Source organism: Calypte anna, chromosome 20 (genome assembly GCF_003957555.1).
Source record: "Calypte anna isolate BGI_N300 chromosome 20, bCalAnn1_v1.p, whole genome shotgun sequence".
Classification (NCBI taxonomy): domain Eukaryota; kingdom Metazoa; phylum Chordata; class Aves; order Apodiformes; family Trochilidae; genus Calypte; species Calypte anna.
The window spans coordinates 15093241-15111062 of NC_044265.1; the positions used below are offsets into that span (position 1 = coordinate 15093241).

The 17822-nt window shown below is 49.8% G+C and overlaps 2 long non-coding RNA genes across 2 annotated transcripts; both read left to right on the forward strand.

The window, feature by feature from the left end:
* The first annotated feature begins 13150 nt into the window (after positions 1–13150).
* On the forward strand, positions 13151–13654 carry LOC115599445. The gene is made up of 4 exons (XR_003988432.1): positions 13151–13270; positions 13342–13382; positions 13467–13513; positions 13633–13654. It is a non-coding gene; the product is annotated as an uncharacterized LOC115599445 (long non-coding RNA).
* A 3621-nt stretch (positions 13655–17275) lies between these two features.
* LOC115599472 lies at positions 17276–17545 on the forward strand. The gene is made up of 3 exons (XR_003988444.1): positions 17276–17294; positions 17383–17438; positions 17508–17545. It is a non-coding gene; the product is annotated as an uncharacterized LOC115599472 (long non-coding RNA).
* Positions 17546–17822: the final 277 nt, after the last annotated feature.

Consider the following 17822-nt stretch of genomic DNA (forward strand, 5'->3'; position numbering starts at 1 on the left):
TTCTTTATGGCTATAAGAACAGTACCACTAGGAAAATAGCATTAGTATTATGGCAATGCTGAATTTGTCCTCAGAATTTAAAGCGGTACTTCACCTGCAACTGGGTGTTTGCATCTCTCTCCAAAGACCCTTTGGCTCAAAGCTAGACATTTTCTTCTTTCATCAGGAAAACATGTATTGATATATACTGTTGCTGTGCCAAACTAGAATGTTTTATGTAATATTCCACAATTTGCCAGCTCCTTTGGCAGTGGACCAGCGAGAACTGGGCTTCAAAGTAGGAAACTGCCAAGGCTGCTAGGAAATCAGCAAGATGTCTTTTTTGTGTATGTCATGGTGTTGGAAGTCCCAAGAGTTGTTACTCTTGGCAAGCAGGATACACCCTGCTGTCAGGGGTGGCAGCTACTGGGGAGTAGAGGATGCATCTCCCAGAAGCTGTGGTTACCATCCACACCTCATGTCACACCTGCAGTCACTTTTCTTCTGGGTGCTCCCTACAGCTTTGCCTTACATCTCTGTCCCTTTCCTTATTCTGTTTCCTTGCAGCAGAGGCAGACAAGCACTTTTAGGTTTAGAAAGGCTTTAACTTGATATTTAGGAGTTAATTTTATATTCCATAATGGATAATTGTTTCTGACGCTGTCTCCAAGAGAAAATTCTTTGCAATCTGCAAGTTCCAGGGAACAGGTCATGCCCACAGTCTACTGGGCTACAAACACTGTATCATGGTTTTGAGAAGGTTTTCCCTTTGGTCACTGGCATAGCATTAACCTGAACTAGCCCAACCCGTTCTGCAGAGTCTAGCACTGTTCTTAAGGGCTGCCTCTCTAGCTCACCTTTAGCCACAGTCACAGGACTTCTCAATCAAATCAGACTGAAGACACTTCTGGCGAACAGTGTGGCATCTTGCAAAACTTTTGAGGCCATCCTGTACTTAAGTTTTAAGTTCCTCCAGTAGTAAAACACCTGCTTAATTTGGAATTCATGACTATGGCTAAAATAATGTATAATCCATTTAGTTCCCAAAGTAAACCGAATCTTTGAGTCTTTCCCTATCAAGGGACTCTCTGAGGATTATTCCAAGGCAATAGTTCAGCCTGTGTTTGCATTAATTTAGAGAGTTAAGTGAGTCTCATTGCAGACTTAAGCATTAAAACATTAAAGGAGCTGCTTTGTTTGTTTCTTTTAATGGATTAGGCAAATGAAACTTCTCTGACTGTACAAGAAGGCAAGTGCTTTTCATTGTAAGAAAAGGTGGCTGCTATCATTTGTAACTGAGAGACAGGTTCAGCAGCAGAAACTTAGTATTTTGGACAGAATTTTCAAAAGTTTGAAGCCACTTCAAACTGAAAGAGGGGAAGGGACAAGAGTAAGTAACATGTTCTTATTTGCAGATAGTACAGCTTTGATTTTATTCATATTGTATCCCTGAAAGCATAAGAATTTCATAACAAGAACATCTGTGACACTACCAGCTTTTATTTATTTATTTATTTATTGAAGCTGATAATCTGTAGTGGATGGTATTCCTATTGTATAGCTGGGGAAACTGTCAGACTTTTTGTGACCTATTAATCACTTAAGGTAAAAATATTGGAATAATGTTTCCCTTTGGAAATTTTTATAGCAAATAACCTCGTAATAAATGGTAGTACAGTAGTTTATCATTTCTGTTCAGAATAAACCATTGACTTGCCTTGATGGTCACACAGGGAAGAAACAGGTCACTGATAGCAAATACCCCACAGAGTTTTTGAACTACTGTTGTTGGTATTAACAACACTGATTATTGCAGGTGATTCTGCCTTTTTTTTCCATTCAATTTAAAACACTCAGCATTCTGAGAAGCCATGAAATCAGTAGGGCTTCTTAACCTGTAGTTTGTTTTCATCTGAAAGCTGTTCTCTAAGCCTTGTGTATTGAAGTAAACATAAATATTCATTTTCTTGTCCCTCCCTATGTTCAGGTTGCTCATAATAGCACAGCTGTGCATGTGTTACTGTACAAAAATGTTTAGGAAGTTTCCTGTAGTTTCATACATAGAGCTGTTTTTGAGAAACTAGCTTGTTTTAACAGTTATTTCTTCCTCATGAACTGTGAAATGAGTTACTGGTGTAATACCAGAAATTTTAAGTGTGCCAAGTCTCTACTTTAGTGCAAAAGAGGGAAAAAAAGAATTGCCTCATATTGCCTCAGCTGTTTCAAGCTTTCTGTGTCCTCACTTCCCTAAATGGCTCTCTGACTTCTTCAACATTCTTCTGTAAGCACATGCTTTTAGCTTTTATGGGAATTCTAAAATCAACTGGGTGCAGCTAATGATGTAAAACGAATATAGGAAGGACAAATGTGAGACTTCATAGAAGAGAACGGTGATTTTAGTTTTGAACAAAACTCACTTCAGTCACTCATTCTTCTATAGATTTAATCCAGTCAGTCTTTCATGCTTGTTTTGCATACCCATATTTTAACAAGGACCAAGATGTGTATGTCTGGATAGTCCAACCAGGGCTATTTGTGGTGGAACAGAGGACAAATGATGTAATTCATGTTTTCAGTTGCCATCATCTTTCCTGGGTGACTGTTAGCACTTTTGTCCAGTATATGTGCTTGTCATCACATGAAACATTTGTTTTAGCTGTTTTCTTCTTTATCTCCTTTCATAAAGTACTAAGTGCTTTGTTAAATATATTATTTGAAAAGGATTGTCATAATGGGGGTAACAAGGCTTCCTGTAGCCCCAAGGCTCTTGAGATACTGTGTAGATACTGAGTTCTGCATAGAAGCCAGATTCCTGTATGTAGGAAAGATTGTTTTGTTCTTGTGGTAGCCAGTGCATGACTCTATGGCTTCTGAATAATTTTCAATTTAAATTGGGTGGACCTCCCCCCCACCCCCCATCCCCAATTATTAATTTAAAATTAGAGACAAAGGTCATAAAGGCTCATATAAGGGCAGGGCTATAAAAAAAAGGGGTGTGTCCACACCCAGTGGGTGGGTTTGTACCACATGGGGTGTGTGTCCATGTTCAGGAAGTCGGGGCTTAACACAAAAGGGGCGTGTCCACACCCAAGGGGGTGGGGCTTGCATCACACATGGAGTGTTTCTTCCCTTGAGGGTGTGGCTTAATGCAAAGGGGGGGGTGTCCACAACCAAAGTAGGCATTTCCACAGCTAAAGAGGGCGGGGTTTGCCATCACACGGAGGGTGTGTCCAGTCTCAGGAGGACTGAGCTATACCCAAATGAGGTGTGTCCACACCATAAGTAGGTTGGGTTTCAAAAATGGGGTGTGTGTCCATCCCCAAAGGGCAGGGCTTAACAGAAAAGGGGAGTTTCCACAGCCAAAGGGGGTGGGGTTTGCATCATATGGGGGGCGTGTTCATACCCAAAGGAGGTGTAGGTTCGATTAGAGGGGGTGTGTTCACTCTGGAGGGTGGGACTATACCCAAAGAGGGTGGGGATTTTATCACATGGAATGTTTATTCCTAAGAAGGTGGGGCTTTACGGGAAAGGGGTGTGTCCACACCCAAAGGAAGGAGGGGTTTTGATCACACAGGGGCATGTCCATGCCCAAAGGGGATGGTGTTTTGCGTAGAGTGGGAGTGTCTACTCATAGGAGAGCAAGGCTTAACCCAGAGGGGGAGTGTGCACACCCCAAGGGGGCGGTGGTGGTTTTTTTGCACTAGAGGGGGTGCCCGCACATAACAAGGGGGCGTGGCTGACTTGTCTTGGGGTGTGTCTCCTTGGAGGGGGCAAGGGTTTTACACAAAGGGGTGTGTGCATGAAACCTGTAGGCACGGGATGTGTCACACAGTGGCTGTGTCCACACCCTAGAGGGGGCGGGGCCTTTGCACTTGGGCGTATGTGCACAAAGAAGGAGGCGGACCTGTGCCCATGAGAGGGTCGTGTCTGCACAGCAGTGCACGTGGCTTGCAGCAGCAGAGGGAGGCGCCGAGGTGACGGGAGATCACCCCTGCCATGGACCCCAGGTGGAACAGGTACTGGGGGAGTGTAGTTTGGGGCAGATGGGATAGACACCGACCCCCAGGGACAAGTGGGGACCCACACCTGACCCACGGTCACCTCCCCATTGGACATTTCAGCTGCCTTACAGTCTCCCAAACTGCCCCCTACACACCCCTAGTGCCCAGTAGAGCATCACAACTTTCTCATAGTCCCCTAGTCAACCCCAAAAGGACCCCCCAGTGCCCCACTGGGCATCTGAGCTGCCCCAGGATCTCTCAGCCTGCCCCACAGAGATCCCCAGAGCCCCATAGTGTAGGGGGGGGGGGCGACCTTAGGGGTTCGGCGCGAAGTCAAAGATGAGTTCTCACAGAGGTATGATCGATGCTTCAAGTTTATTGAGTACAAAAACGGTTTATATACGGTTTCAGCTGTCCACACCCCCTCCACCACACTCCAAAACTACCTACTACTGGTCACCCAGTGCTGTTCACACGCAGCAAAAGCAAATCCTATTGGAGCAGGCGTGGGAGCCATTTGTTTTTCACTTCGTGCCTCCTCTTAATCCAGCGTCAAGGACAGGGTGTCCTTGTAATTCTGATCAGTCTCAAACATGGGGTTGTGCATACAAGCATGCAGCAATGCAGCACGTCCCTGCCTTTCAAGCCATCCCCGTACACCATAGGGTATCTCACCTGCTCCATAGTTTCCCACACAGACTCTCAGTGACCCATGGGGCATCTTGGCTGTCCCATAGTCCCCCAGTCAGTCCTGTAAGGGCCCTCCAGTGCCCTATAGGGCATTTTAGCTGTCCCACATGGGCCCCTCCGATCCCCTCTAGTCCCCTAACCTGCTCCACACAGACCCCCAGTGCCCCATATTGCATCCAAACTGTCCCATATGTGCCCCTCAGCTTCTTCATTGTCCCCTAACTTGCCCCACACAGATCCCCAATGCCTCATAGGGCATTTTAACTGCTCCACATGGCCCCCCCAGCTTCCCATTGGGCATGTCAGCTGCTCTGTAGTCCCCCAGTCATCCCCATAAGGGCCCCCCGGTGCCTTATAGCCTAATTGCCCCACTGGGCATCTCTTCTGCCCCATAGTTCACCATGCAGACTCCCCTGTGTACCATTGTGCATCTCAGCTTCCTCATAATACCTCAGTCTGCCCTACAGAGATGTCCAGTTGCCCCATAGAGCACCATAGCTGCTCCGCAAAAGCCCCTCAGCTGCCCCATAGTCCCCCACATTGTCTTCCTAGGGCCTTCCGTTGCCCTATTGTGCCTTTTAGCTGCTCCATAATGACTCCTAAGGCCACATGGGGCCTTGTAACTTCCTGTTTTGTGCCTTGAATGTGCCCCATAAGGCCTCTCTAGTGTCGCATAGATACTGCTCCCAGTATTTTACTAGGGCCCCCAGAGAGCTACATAGAGTCCCACAAAAACTCTTTGGGACCCCCACTCTATCCCAGCTGATCCATAGCTCCCTCCATCTCTCCCATACGGACTCCTACTGCCCTATAGAGACCTCAGACCGACTCATAAGGTGTCCTAGATGCTCTTTAGCGCCCTCTACCTGTCCCATAGGAATCCTAAGTGCCCCATAGCACCCCTCAGCTACCACATAACAACCCCTAAAGTCTCCATAGGGCCCCCCACTGCCCTGTAGGACCCTTCAGCTGTCCTATAATGCCTAACACCCCATAGCACTCTCTCTCTGCCCCAAGTGTGCTGTTCTCAAGTGCTTTACCAGGGTCCTACTGCCCCACAGGGCAAGTTAAATACCCAGCAGGGCTCCCCACCTGCCCTGTAAGTCTCCCAGTGCCCCATGGGGCCTCCTTACTGCCCCCTGTGGGCCCCCTGATACTTCACGGAGACTCTCAGCTCCCCAGAGTGCTCCTACCAGGGCCAGTAGGGTCATCACAGGCCTCACAGGGCCCACAAGTTACTGATGGGGCCTATGAACCCGCTGGGCCCCCAGTGCCTCATGAGGGTCCAAACAGTCCCCCATAGGCATCTGCTGTTGCCCCATAGAATCTCCCACATACCCGATACTACTACGGGATGCCCCGTGATGAACCTCAGTGCCCCATACGGCCTCCTGACTACCCCACAGAGCCACCCACCTGTCCCACATGGACTCCAAACCATTTTGTAAGGACATGCATTGCCCCATAGTGACCTCTACTTTCCTATAGGGAGTCTTGATTGTGCAGTAGAGCCCCTAAGTATCCTATAACAGCCCCCAGCTACTCCATAGCAACCCATAATTACCCTGAAGAGCACTCTCATAGCCCCATAGGGACTCTTAATTCCCCCTTCAGCTCTGTACCTGGCTGTGGTGTCCCACTTATTGTCCTACAGGGCCTTTTTTGTTCTACAAGGTCCTGAAAAGCCCCATAGGAGCCTCACATGTCACGTAGGGCCCTTCATCTACTACATACTACCCTCCACTGCCCGATAGTGCCCTCTAACTGCCCTATATGCCTTACAGGCCCTGCTAGTTGTCTCATAGGCAATTCCAGCTCCCCCTTAGTGATTACCAGTGCCCCATAGGGCCCCCCACTTTCCTTGTAGGAAACCTCAGTGAACCATAGTGCTTTTTATCTGGCCCACAGGGTCCCACCAGTGCCTTATGGAGAACTCAGTGCCCCGTAGTGCCTCCTAACTGCCCCAAAAGGAACACCCAACAAACCCATCGTGAGCCACAGTGCCACACTCGGCCACTGTCACCTTCCGTTAGAAATGCCCTTAAAACCTCCAAGCACCCCATAGGGCTACCTAAGTTTCGCATGTGGTTCTCATTGCCCCATAGTGCTTTGTACCTGCCCCACAGGCACCTGCATTGCCCTATGAGGGCCCCGAACAGCCCTATAGCAACCACTAAATGCCCTATAGAGCCACATACTTGCCCAATAGGGGATCCTAGTGCTCTATAGAGCCCTCAGTGCCACCACGACCTGAGTGGCCCATATGGCCACCTACCTGTCCCACAGAGACCTGAGTGGCCCAGAGGGCATCCTAACTGCCCCACAGGGACCCTAATACCAGTTGTACTGTCTACCTGCTCCATAGGGACCCTTAAATACCCTATAGGGGCCTTCTCAGTGCCCTGTAGGAACTCCAGTGCCCCCTAATTACCCCATACTACACCCCAGATCCTCATAGTGATGCCCACCTGCCCCACGAGGATCTGCAGTGACCCATAGGGACTGCCAGCTACTCTGTAGTGGTCTCCACCTGCTCCATGTGGACCCCCAGTGCCCCATGGGTCCCCCCAAGCTGCCCCATACCATTTGCTTGCAGTCTATCTTGCAGTTCCATCGAGTTTCCCCTCAGTCCCCACCTTTCCCAACCCCTCCTGATTCCCTCAGTTTGGTAGTTTCTTCCAGATATCCCTCAGGGTTAATGAGGGCCCTGTGTATTGTAGTTCTTCCCAGTCCCTCCCAATTTCCTTCAATTTTCTCCATTTCCCCTTCCACCTTTCCTAGTTCTTCTTGCTAATGGGTTGTACTGGGAGAGGGGTGGGGCACTGGGAGGGGCTAAAGTGGCACTCTGAGGTACTGGTTTATACTGGGGGGCACTGGGAGAGACCCTCAAGTGTGTGTGTGGGGAAAGGGACTTGGGAGGTGCTGTGGGGCAGGGAAAGACCCCTGGCTGGTGGTTGTCCTTGGGGGTGCTTTGGGGAATGGGTAGTCTGTGGGGCACTAGGAAAGAGGGATCCTAAAATGATGGAGGGTTGAGGTGGGGCACTTGGGAATTGCTGTGGGGCAGGAGGTGACCCTTAGGTAGTGTGGGGGGTGACTGTGGTGCAGCGTGGAGCTGGGGGGTACTTGGGGGTCTCCGTGGGGTGAGACATGGGCTGAAGGACACTTAGGCTCTGTGGGGTTCTGGGGCTGGGGGGCACTTGTGAGGCTGTGTTGGAGTTATTTGTGGATCACTGTGGGACAGAGAGGGATCCCTGACTGTTTTTTCTGTCCCCTTGAACTGGAGTTAGATTTGTGGGGCTGCTGCCTCACAGCTTTCAAGGGGGCCTGGCCTGCTTGACCAGTGGCTACTCCAGGCTCCAGTGAGCGTGACCCACAACTGCCTGCGTGCCCCATAGATTTCATCAGGTACACTTGTTGACCCCTTCCTATGACATCATCACTTTATGCCTGGTGACAGCACTGCCCTTTTCGCAGGGCCAGGCTATGTTGTCCAGGTTTTGTACTATGCAGTGGATCTTGAAGGATAAATCTAAGTAAAAATATCCTTAACATATACAAAAAATAAACTTATCTGTGTGTCCTTGTAGGAGAACAGCAGAGAAGCAGACCTGCATGGGATAGAGGAGTGCTGCAGATTCCCCGGGCACTTACTGACCTTGAAGAAGAACAAAGAGCTGTAAATAACTTAAGGAATTTAACATCTGGATGATTTTATGTCCTGGTACCTGGTGCCTCCGGTGGGAACAGGTAGATAAGGCTTTATGTTAGCAGAAAGACCACTTTGAGGTGTAAATTGTAGGTCAATCAATAGATATTGGGATACTATGTAAGTCTTCCGAGCCACACAATAAACGATTCTGTTTGTGCACAGCAATTGGGGTCCGTTCCTTCATGTCTTCCATCATGTCCTAATTAAAAAACACTTGAAAACGCAATGAAGCAAAAACCTGTGTTGTAGAGGAAGAAATGTAAAAGAGAAAGAAAATAAAAAATAGAACTAACCAAAACCAGATGTGACTCCAATATCTGTGTGGGTATGTAAATGAGAAACAGGACAGAGGAGTTTCAACAATATCAAAGTAATTTACCTGTCCCTCCCCAGCCTCCATGCGATGCACCGTCCCAGCTGCATCATGTCCCCATGCCCCTTCTAGTCTTGTCCCCGTCAGCCATGCATGTCTCTGCTCCTCTGCCTGTGTTGTGTCTCAGTCCCGGGCTCCTTGTACTTGTCCTGTACTCACCCAAGTGTCTCTGCCCCCTGGGGTGCAGTGGCTCTGCCCCCCTGATCTGGGCCACACTCCTGTGGGTGGCTCTGTCTGCCCTGTGGGTGGCCACGCCCCTGAGCTTGACCACACCCCTGTAATAGGCTCCTTCCCCTGCTCTGAGAGGTGCCTCTGAGCCTGACCACGCCCCCATGCATCTCTCCGCCCACCTCACGCTTGTCACAGCCGCCTGAGTGTGGCCCCGCCCCCCCACGTCTCCACCCCCTCGCCTTTGCCCCGTCCCCTCTGTGACTCCGCCCCCTCCGTGCTTTGCCCCGCCCTCCCATTTGGGGTCCATCCCCCACCCTTCAGGATTGGCTCTGCCCCAACGGTGCCAAGGTCCTGTGGGAACTGGATGGGCATTTGGGGTGAGCTGGGATGGTAGCCAGGAGGGCATCCCATCCCTCCCCCTTCCTATCTCATTCTCTTTTCTTTTCTCCCTTTTTCTGGCTCAGCTCAGGCTCTGAGCCTTGTCCCCAACTCTGCTGGGATTTCTGAGGAGTCTAAATTAACATTTTCCTGCCTTCAGAGTGCCCCAGGAGGTGTTGGCAGCCCCTGGAGACAGAGCTCCCAGCTGTGGCTGGAGCAGGGGATGATGTTCTCTGAAGGGCTCCAGCTGGGGCTGGGGTAGCCCAGGTGTGGGCAGTCAGGTTGATGAGGAGGCTTTCCCAAGGGACTGTGGGGAGGGCAGTGGGGCGGGGCCCAGGGTATATAAGCCTCCATCTCTACTCAAGGGCTCAGGCTGCTTGGGGGTTTTGTTGTGCTTGGAGCTCTATTGGGTGAGAGGAGAAGGGCTGGGGGCTTTTGGCTGGTGCTCTGTCGTTGTTTGCTCTGTCTTGGTATTTTTTTTTGTTCCCCAAGTGGTAGTGCCTGCAGTGTTCAGCTCTGGAATGAGAGGGTAAGTGGAACATCCAGGGGCTCTTTGGAGGAGTTCAGTGTTCTAAAAGAGGTTAGTGCTACTGGTATGGGACGTGCTGGTGATACTGTTGGTTGGAATTTTTTCATGGCACATGATGAAGAGGAACCCTGTGGCTACAGGAACATCCCAGTCCCCTGATGTGGCTTTCCTTGTTGACCATGGCTTCAGGTGCCCAGCCCTCTGAAAAATAAGTGGAACCAGGTGTGGGGAAGGGCTGTGCAGGGAGGGGCAAAGATGAGAATTGCAGGGAGGGGTTTGGAAGTTAGTGTAGGGGAGAGGGCTGTCCAGGAACAGCCCCCTTTGGTCAGATGAAGGGATGACGTTAGATTCCAACACGATGCAAACATGGGCAGGGCAGCTCCAGCCTTTGTGTGTGGTGGTGTGTAGTTTCTGGTGTTTGTCTTTGTTGTCTTAGAGCTTTCTATGGCCTTGATGTCCTCGTTGTGCTCACAGAGCAAGTCTTGCACCTTGGGCACCATCCTTAGGCTCTGAAACACCTTATCAACACATTCAGTAATGCTTTGTCTTGCATAACAAATTCACAACATGGAACAGTCTTGTGTATCGTGGCTTTCTCAAAGGTTGTCTTCTGACATGTTCTTCCTAACTGCATCAGCATCTCTAATTGTGGATTTTCTTAGACTGGGACTGGTTCCCTGTATCCTTAGGTCTTGAATCCAGGCTTCTCATTTACCTGTCAACTAAGCTTAGAAAGTAGCTTCTTTTAAAAGGCAGTGCCCTTTAACACTATTGGGCCCACAGTGGAGCCTCCATGTGTCACTCTTGCATCCCTGGATGTCTTCCAGCCCAGCTGTCTTGGATCCTGGAATCATTCATCTTCCTGCGAGTTTCTTCTTCAGGTTGAGTATTGTGGTTTGCATTGTGTATTGGGTTGGCCCCCTGTTTTTTGTGTTTTCTGGGTGCCCTCCGAACCTCATCTTGGCACCCCACAAGGCTGGCAGGCAGGTGGGCAAGAGGCCAAGGTAAAGCAGCAAGCGGGAGGTGGACATCACAGTGGGCTGCCTGTTGTTTGAGGCAGTATCGGCACGTGCTTTTCCTTTGACTTTTGCAGGTGCTACACAAAGCCATGCGTTGAGGAGCAGTTGGAGAAGGTGAGATGGTTGCGGGCTGGCTCATCCAGAGATTTTACGTCGACTCAGTTAAGTGTTTCCCTTTGTTTTTGCAGGCGCTGTGCGTGCCACCTTTGGAGGCGGAAGAGCGCCAGGGGTGAGACGGGATGGTAACGAGGAGGCTTGATCTCACAAGCACAACAGTAATTTTGTGTCTCCTGGTATCTCAGGTGCCAGAAGTGATGGTGGCCATAACGTGTGTGGAAGGAGAAGGTGAGCAGGGCAAGACAGGGCTTCTGAGGAGCTTGTAGAAGAGGTTGGTATTTAGCTGATGTCCTATTTCTGGTGGCACTGCTGTTTATTATTGCAGATGACAAGAAGGAACTTTGTGGTTTTGGGAAGATTTCCATCAGCTGATGCAGGTTACTTTTCTGTCCAGTGCTTCAGAGCCCCAGCTGTTTGAAAGGTAAGAGAAAGGCATGATGGTTGGGGAGGGTCTGTGTAGAGGGGTCAAGGTTAGGAATTGCAGGGTCGGGTTTTAAAGTTACTGCAGGGGGGAGGGCTGTCCAGAAGCGGTCCCCTTTGGGTGGCTGATGGGAGCCTGTCTGTCCTTGGCATAATGCTAGCAAGTTCCTGGAACTGAATGAGCATTGGAGGTGAGGTGGTAGTGCAGGGCTTGTGGACCTAGTGTCTTCTCTCAAGCACAACAATAGTTTTGTGCCTTTTAGGTGCCCTGAATGATGATGCCTACAGTGTCCAACTCTGGAAAGTTGAGTGAGTGGGACGCCACAGGGCTCTTCTGCGAAGCTGGGTCATTTGGAAGGGAACGGGGCTGGCTGATGTTGGACTTATTGCTGAATATTCTGTTTTGGTGTTGTGGTTATGTGTGGGGGGGTTTTTTGGTTTTTTTTTTTTGTATTGTGGTGTGTTTTTTTTATTTTTTTAAAATGCAGGTGGTGAAGGGGAACCTAGCAAGTTGAGGATTCTCCCGAGCCGCTCCTGTTTTTTTTCCTCCTAACCGTGGCTTTGGAGTGCCAGTCCTCTGAAAAATAAGTTGATGGCCCAGGGGTGGGTGGGTGGGGGCTGAGCAGAAGAGTCGAGGCTGGGAATTGCAGGTGGTGTTTTGAAGTTAGTGTAGGGGAGAGGGCTGTCTGGGAGAAGCCCCCTTTGGGTGGGAGAAGGGAACAGGTTACTTTCCAGTATGATTCCAGCATGGGCAGGGCAGCTCCAGCCTCGGTGTGTGGGGTTGTGTGTTTTGTGTTGTCCGTCTTTATTGTCTTAGAGCTTCCTCAGGCCTTGATGGTCCTCTGTGTCCTCACAGAGCAAGTCCCGCATCTTGGGCATCATCCCTGGAAAGCCTTTCCTGATCAGCACGGTGCGGATCAGTAGCATGCTATTCTGCACGACGAGTCTAAACTTCAGATTGGTCTCTTGACTTGTAAGTTTCTTGATGGTTGTCCTCTGCAATGTCATTCTCAATTGCATTGTCATCTGATCTCTGTCCATCCAGTTTCCCTGAGCGGGATTTGTTCCCCGCATCCTTGCATCCTCAGGTCTTGAAGGCGGCTTCTCGGGCATCCGTCGCTTCATTCCCTCGCTTTGCAGACGCATCGCTGTAGGTCTTGTTGCCCAAAAGTCTTGGATTCCAGTGTCCCACATCTTGCTGCGAGTTTTATCTTCAGGTCAAGTCTTGTGACTCGCGTGTCGGTGTCTCAGATTGGTCTATGGGTGTGAGTGTTTGGCTTGGAGTTGCCCTGCCTGCTGTGTAGTATCAGGGGCCATGGGTAGCATCATAACCTGACTGTCTAGTTGTTGAGCAGCTTTCCAGTGACTTGCATAATCCTGGTTTTCAGCTCCCGCGTGTCAATGAGTATCAAGAAACCGATGGAAGAGGAGAGGAGGCTGCCATCCCAAGGTTGGTCAGTGTGTGGAGTTGGTGGGAAGGTGCCTCCCTTGGCTACCTGGCCACATTATGGTTTGTTGTCATTTTCATGGTGGAAGCAGCAAGTGAAGTGGGATATGGGCACTGGAGGTGGCTGTGCCAAGGTGAGCAAAAGCTGGTGGGCTGGAGGAGCAGTTATTCTCAGGTGTTGTATTATTGGTTGGTCATGAGCATCCCTTGTTGTTTGTGGTTTTTTTCAGGTGCCCTCCTAACCTCATTTTGGCACCCCAAAGAGATGGCAGGCAGATGGGTGAGAGGCTGAGGTAAAGGAGCAGGAGATGGACATCACAGTGGCCTGGTTGTTGTTGGGGGCAATATCTCAGTGTGTGCCTTTTGCTTTGACTTTTGCAGGTGTTGCACACAGTGCTGGAGTGACAAAGCCATGTCTTGAGGAGCATGTGGAGAAGGTGAGATGTCTGTGGGCTAGGTCACCCATGTGTTAATGACAACTCTGTTAAATGTTTCCCTTATTTTTCAGGTGCTGTGCATGCCACCTTTGGAACCAGATGAGCATTGAATGTGAGCTGTGGTGGTAGAGATTGGGTTCATGGAGCTGGTGACTATTGGTCAGCAGAACAGTAGCTCTTTCTCTTGGTCTTTTAGGTGCCCAAAGCAGTGGTGGCCACAGCATTCAACTCTGGATCAAGGAGGTGAGTGGAACTGGGTGGGGCTCTCTTGAGGTGGTGGGTGTGGTATAAGTGGTTGTTGATAGCTGAAGTGCACCTTATTGGTGACACTGTTTCTGATTTTCCTTTTTTTCTGATTGCAGGTGATGAAGAGGAACATGCCTGTCAGAGTGGTGTTTTGCTGGACATAGATCCCAAAACACCAGCCCTCAGGAAGATAAGTTGAGGGACCGAACCGAAGTGCTGAGGTTGGCAGTTGTTGCAGAAGGGATGTTGAAGTTTTCTGAGCAAAGGCTGGTGTGGGCTGCTGTTGATTGGGGCAGTATCTCAGCATGTGGCTTTTGCTTTGACTTTTGCAGGTGCCACACACTGCCTTGGAGGTACAAAGCCATGTGTAGAGGAGAAGGTGAGATGGTTGTGGGCCAGGTCAGCTGGGTGTTCAATGTCAATTCAATTAACTGTTTCCCTTTGGTTTTGCAGGTTTTTTTGTGTGGGTTTGTGTGGGGTTGTGTCTTTTTGGTGGTTGGTTTATTTTGTTGTTGTTGGGTTTTTTGTTTGTTTTGCCACCTTTGGAGCTGAGTGTTGGAGGTAAGCCGGGGTGGTAATTTAGGAGGTTGATGAAGGTGGTTACTTTTTTCAAGCCAAACAGTGGTTTTGTGTATTTTAGGTGACCTTCATTGATGAGTCCTGCAGTGCCTAATTCTGTGATGAGCAGGTGGGTGAGACCTCACAGGACTCTTGAGAAGCTGGGTCGTCTCTAAGAGGTTGGTGTCGGCTCATGTTGGAATTTCTGGTGACAATTATTATGAGTGGTGTTGTGGTTTGTTTGTTTGTTTGTTTTTTTGCTTTTTCAGCAGATAATGAACATGAAACCTGTGGCTGCAGGAACATCCCTGTGGATGGTTTTGTTTCATTGATGACCATGGCTTTGGACCCCTACCATCAAAGATAAGTTGAGGGACTGGGGAGATGGGCAGAAGGGACAAAGCTGAGAATGGCAGGAAGTGGTTTTGAAGTTAGTATTGGGGAGAGGGCTGTCTGGGAGCAGCTTGCTTTGGTCAGGTGAAGGGGGCAGATGAGTTTACAGCATTGTTTTGGTGTGGGCAGGGCAGCTCCAGCCTTTATGTGCGGTGGTGTGCACTCTGTGTTGTCTGTCTTGTGCTTATAACTTCTTCATCCTTCCGTGTCTTCTTTGTCCTCACAGAGCAAGTCCCGCATCTTGGGCATCATCCCTGGAAGGTCTGCGCTCATCAGCACAGTACTAGTCAGAAGCATCTTTTTCTTTCATAAAAGTTTAACGTAGGATTATTTCTGCATTTGGGAAGTTTCTTGATGATGGTCTTCTGAAACACTTTTCCATTCTTCATCAGGATCTCCGGTCATGGATTTTCCCAGAGTAGCACTTGTTCTCTGTATCCTTAGGTCTTGAAGCCCGGATTGGTGGGCATCTGTTGCTTCAGCCCCTTGCTTCACAGCTGCGTTGCTATAGGTCTTCTTGCCAAACAGTCTTGGATCCCAGAGATATTCTTCTTACTCAGTGTTCTCTTGAGATCGAGTGCCATGGCTTGCAGGGCTGTGTCTTGAATTGGTCTGTTTGGCTTGGAGCTGCCCTTCCCAGAGTTATAGGTTTGGGGTTTTTTGGAAGAGCCCTAAAGGACTAGTCCAGCGCTGTTGCGCAGTGTTCCAGTGACTTGTGTCATCTGTTTTTCAGATCCCGTGTGACAAGGATGTACATGAAAGAGCTGGAGGAGAGAAGAGTGCAATCTAAAGATTAGTTAGGGTTTGGTGTTGGAGTGAAGGTCCCTCTCCTGGCTACCTGACCACATTATGGTTTGTTTGTCCTTTTGAAGGTGAGAGCAGCCGAGGAAGCAGAATATCTGTTCCAGAGGTGACTCTGGCAAGGTGAGCAAAGGCTGGTGTGCTGGAGAAGCAGTTATTTCTCAGGTGTTTTGTTGCTGTTGAAGGCCTTGGCATCCCCTGTTTTTTGTTTTCCAGGTGTCCTCCGAACCTACTTTTGGCCCCCCACAAGGATGGCAGGCAGCAGATGGGTGAGAGGCTGAGGTAAAGGGGCTGGAGGTGGACATCACAGTGGGCTGCCTGTCGTTGGAGGCACTACCTCAGCATGTGCCTTTTGCTTTCACTTTTGCAGGTGCCACAACCATCCTTGGAGGGACAAAGACACACATTTAGGAGCGGTTGGAGAAGGTGAGATGGTGGTGGGCTGGGTCAGCCATGTATTTTACGTCGGGTCCCTTAAATGTTTTGTTTTTTGCAGGCGCTGTGCGTGCCACCTTTGGAACCGGATCGGCGTTGATGTTGAGCCGAGTTGGTGGCGAGGGGTTCATGGGGCTGGTGACTTCTGATCAGCAGAACAGGAACTCTTTCTCTTGGCGTTTCGGGTGCCCCAAGCAATGGTGGCAATGGCGTTCAACTCTGGAATGAGAAGGTGCGTGGTATACCACGGGGCTTCCTTGAGGAGGTGAGTGCAGCGGAAGTAGCTTGTGTTGGCTTAGGTGGGACTTGTGCCAGCGCTCTTTGTGATCTGTGGGTTGTTTTTCCCTTTTTTACGTATAGGGGATGAGGAGGAACCGTGCGACTGGAAACACATCCCAGTCAGACACTGCGGTTTTCATTACTGACCGTGGCTTTGTGCTGCTGTCGCTCTTGAAGATAAGTTGAGGGCCTAGGGGTGGGTGGGGAGGGGCTGAGCAGCGGAGTTGAGGTTGGGAATTGCAGGTGGTGTTTTGAAGTGAGTGTAGGGGAGAGGGCTGTCTGGGAGCGGCCCCCTTTGGGTGGGTGAAGGGAACAGGTTACTTTTCCAGTGTGATTCCAGCAGGGGCAGGGCAGCTCCAGCCTTGATGTGTGGGGTTGTGTGTTTTACGTTGTCCGTCTTTATTGTCTTAGAGCTTCCTCAGGCCTTGATGGTCCTCTGTGTCCTCACAGTCCAGAGCAAGTCCTGCATCTTGGGCATCATCCCTGGAAAGCCTTTCCTGCTCAGCACGTTGCAAATCAGCAGCGTGTTATTCCGCACGACGAGTCTAAATTGCGGATCGGTCTCTTGACTTGGAACTTTCTTGATTGTCATCTTCTTAATCATCATCGCCACCTGCACCAGCATCATCTTTGGTCGTGGATATTCCCAGAGTGGGACTTTGTTCCCCGCATCCTTGCGTCTTCAGGTCTTGAAGCCTGGGTTCTTTGGCATCCCTTGATTCAGCCCCTTGTTTTGCCGTTGCATCGCTGTAGGTCTTCTTGCCAAACAGTCTTGGATCCCAGAGATCTTCTTCTTGCTCAGTGTTCTCTTGAGATCAAGTCTTATGATTTGCAGGGCTGTGTCTGGGCTAGGTCTGAGTATTTGGCTTGGAGCTGCTCTTCCCAGTGTTTGTTGGAAGAGTCGTAAGTGAGTAGTTCATGTGTTGGGCAGTGTTCCAGTGACTTGTGTATCACTGTTTTTCAGATCCCGTGTGACAAGGATGTACATGAAAGAGCAGAAGAGAAGAGCGCCATCCAAAGGTTAGTTAGGGTTTGGTGTTGGACTGGAGGTCCCTCTCCTGGCTACCTGACCACAATTTGGTTTGTTCTCCTTTTGAAGGTGAGAGCAGCCGAGGAAGCAGAATATCTGTTCCAGAGGTGGCTCTGGCAAGGTGAGCAAAGTCTGGTGTGCAGAAGGAGCAGTTATTTCTCAGGTATTTTATTGCTGTTGAAGGCATTGGCGTCGCCTGTTTTTTGTGTTTTCCAGGTGTCCTCCGAACCTACTTTTGGCCCCCCACAAGGATGGCAGGCAGCAGATGGGTGAGAGGCTGAGGTAAAGGGGTAGGAGTTGGACATCACAGTGGGCTGCCTGTCGTTGGAGGCACTACCTCAGCATGTGCCTTTTGCTTTCACTTTTGCAGGTGCCACAACCATCCTTGGAGGGACAAAGACACACATTTAGGAGCGGTTGGAGAAGGTGAGATGGTGGTGGGCTGGGTCAGCCATGTATTTTACGTCGGGTCCCTTAAATGTTTTGTTTTTGCAGGCGCTGTGCGTGCCACCTTTGGAACCGGATCGGCGTTGATGTTGAGCCGAGTTGGTGGCGAGGGGTTCATGGGGCTGGTGACTTCTGATCAGCAGAACAGGAACTCTTTCTCTTGGCGTTTCGGGTGCCCCAAGCAATGGTGGCAATGGCGTTCAACTCTGGAATGAGAAGGTGCGTGGTATACCACGGGGCTTCCTTGAGGAGGTGAGTGCAGCGGAAGTAGCTTGTGTTGGCTTAGGTGGGACTTGTGCCAGCGCTCTTTGTGATCTGTGGGTTGTTTTTCCCTTTTTTACGTATAGGGGATGAGGAGGAACC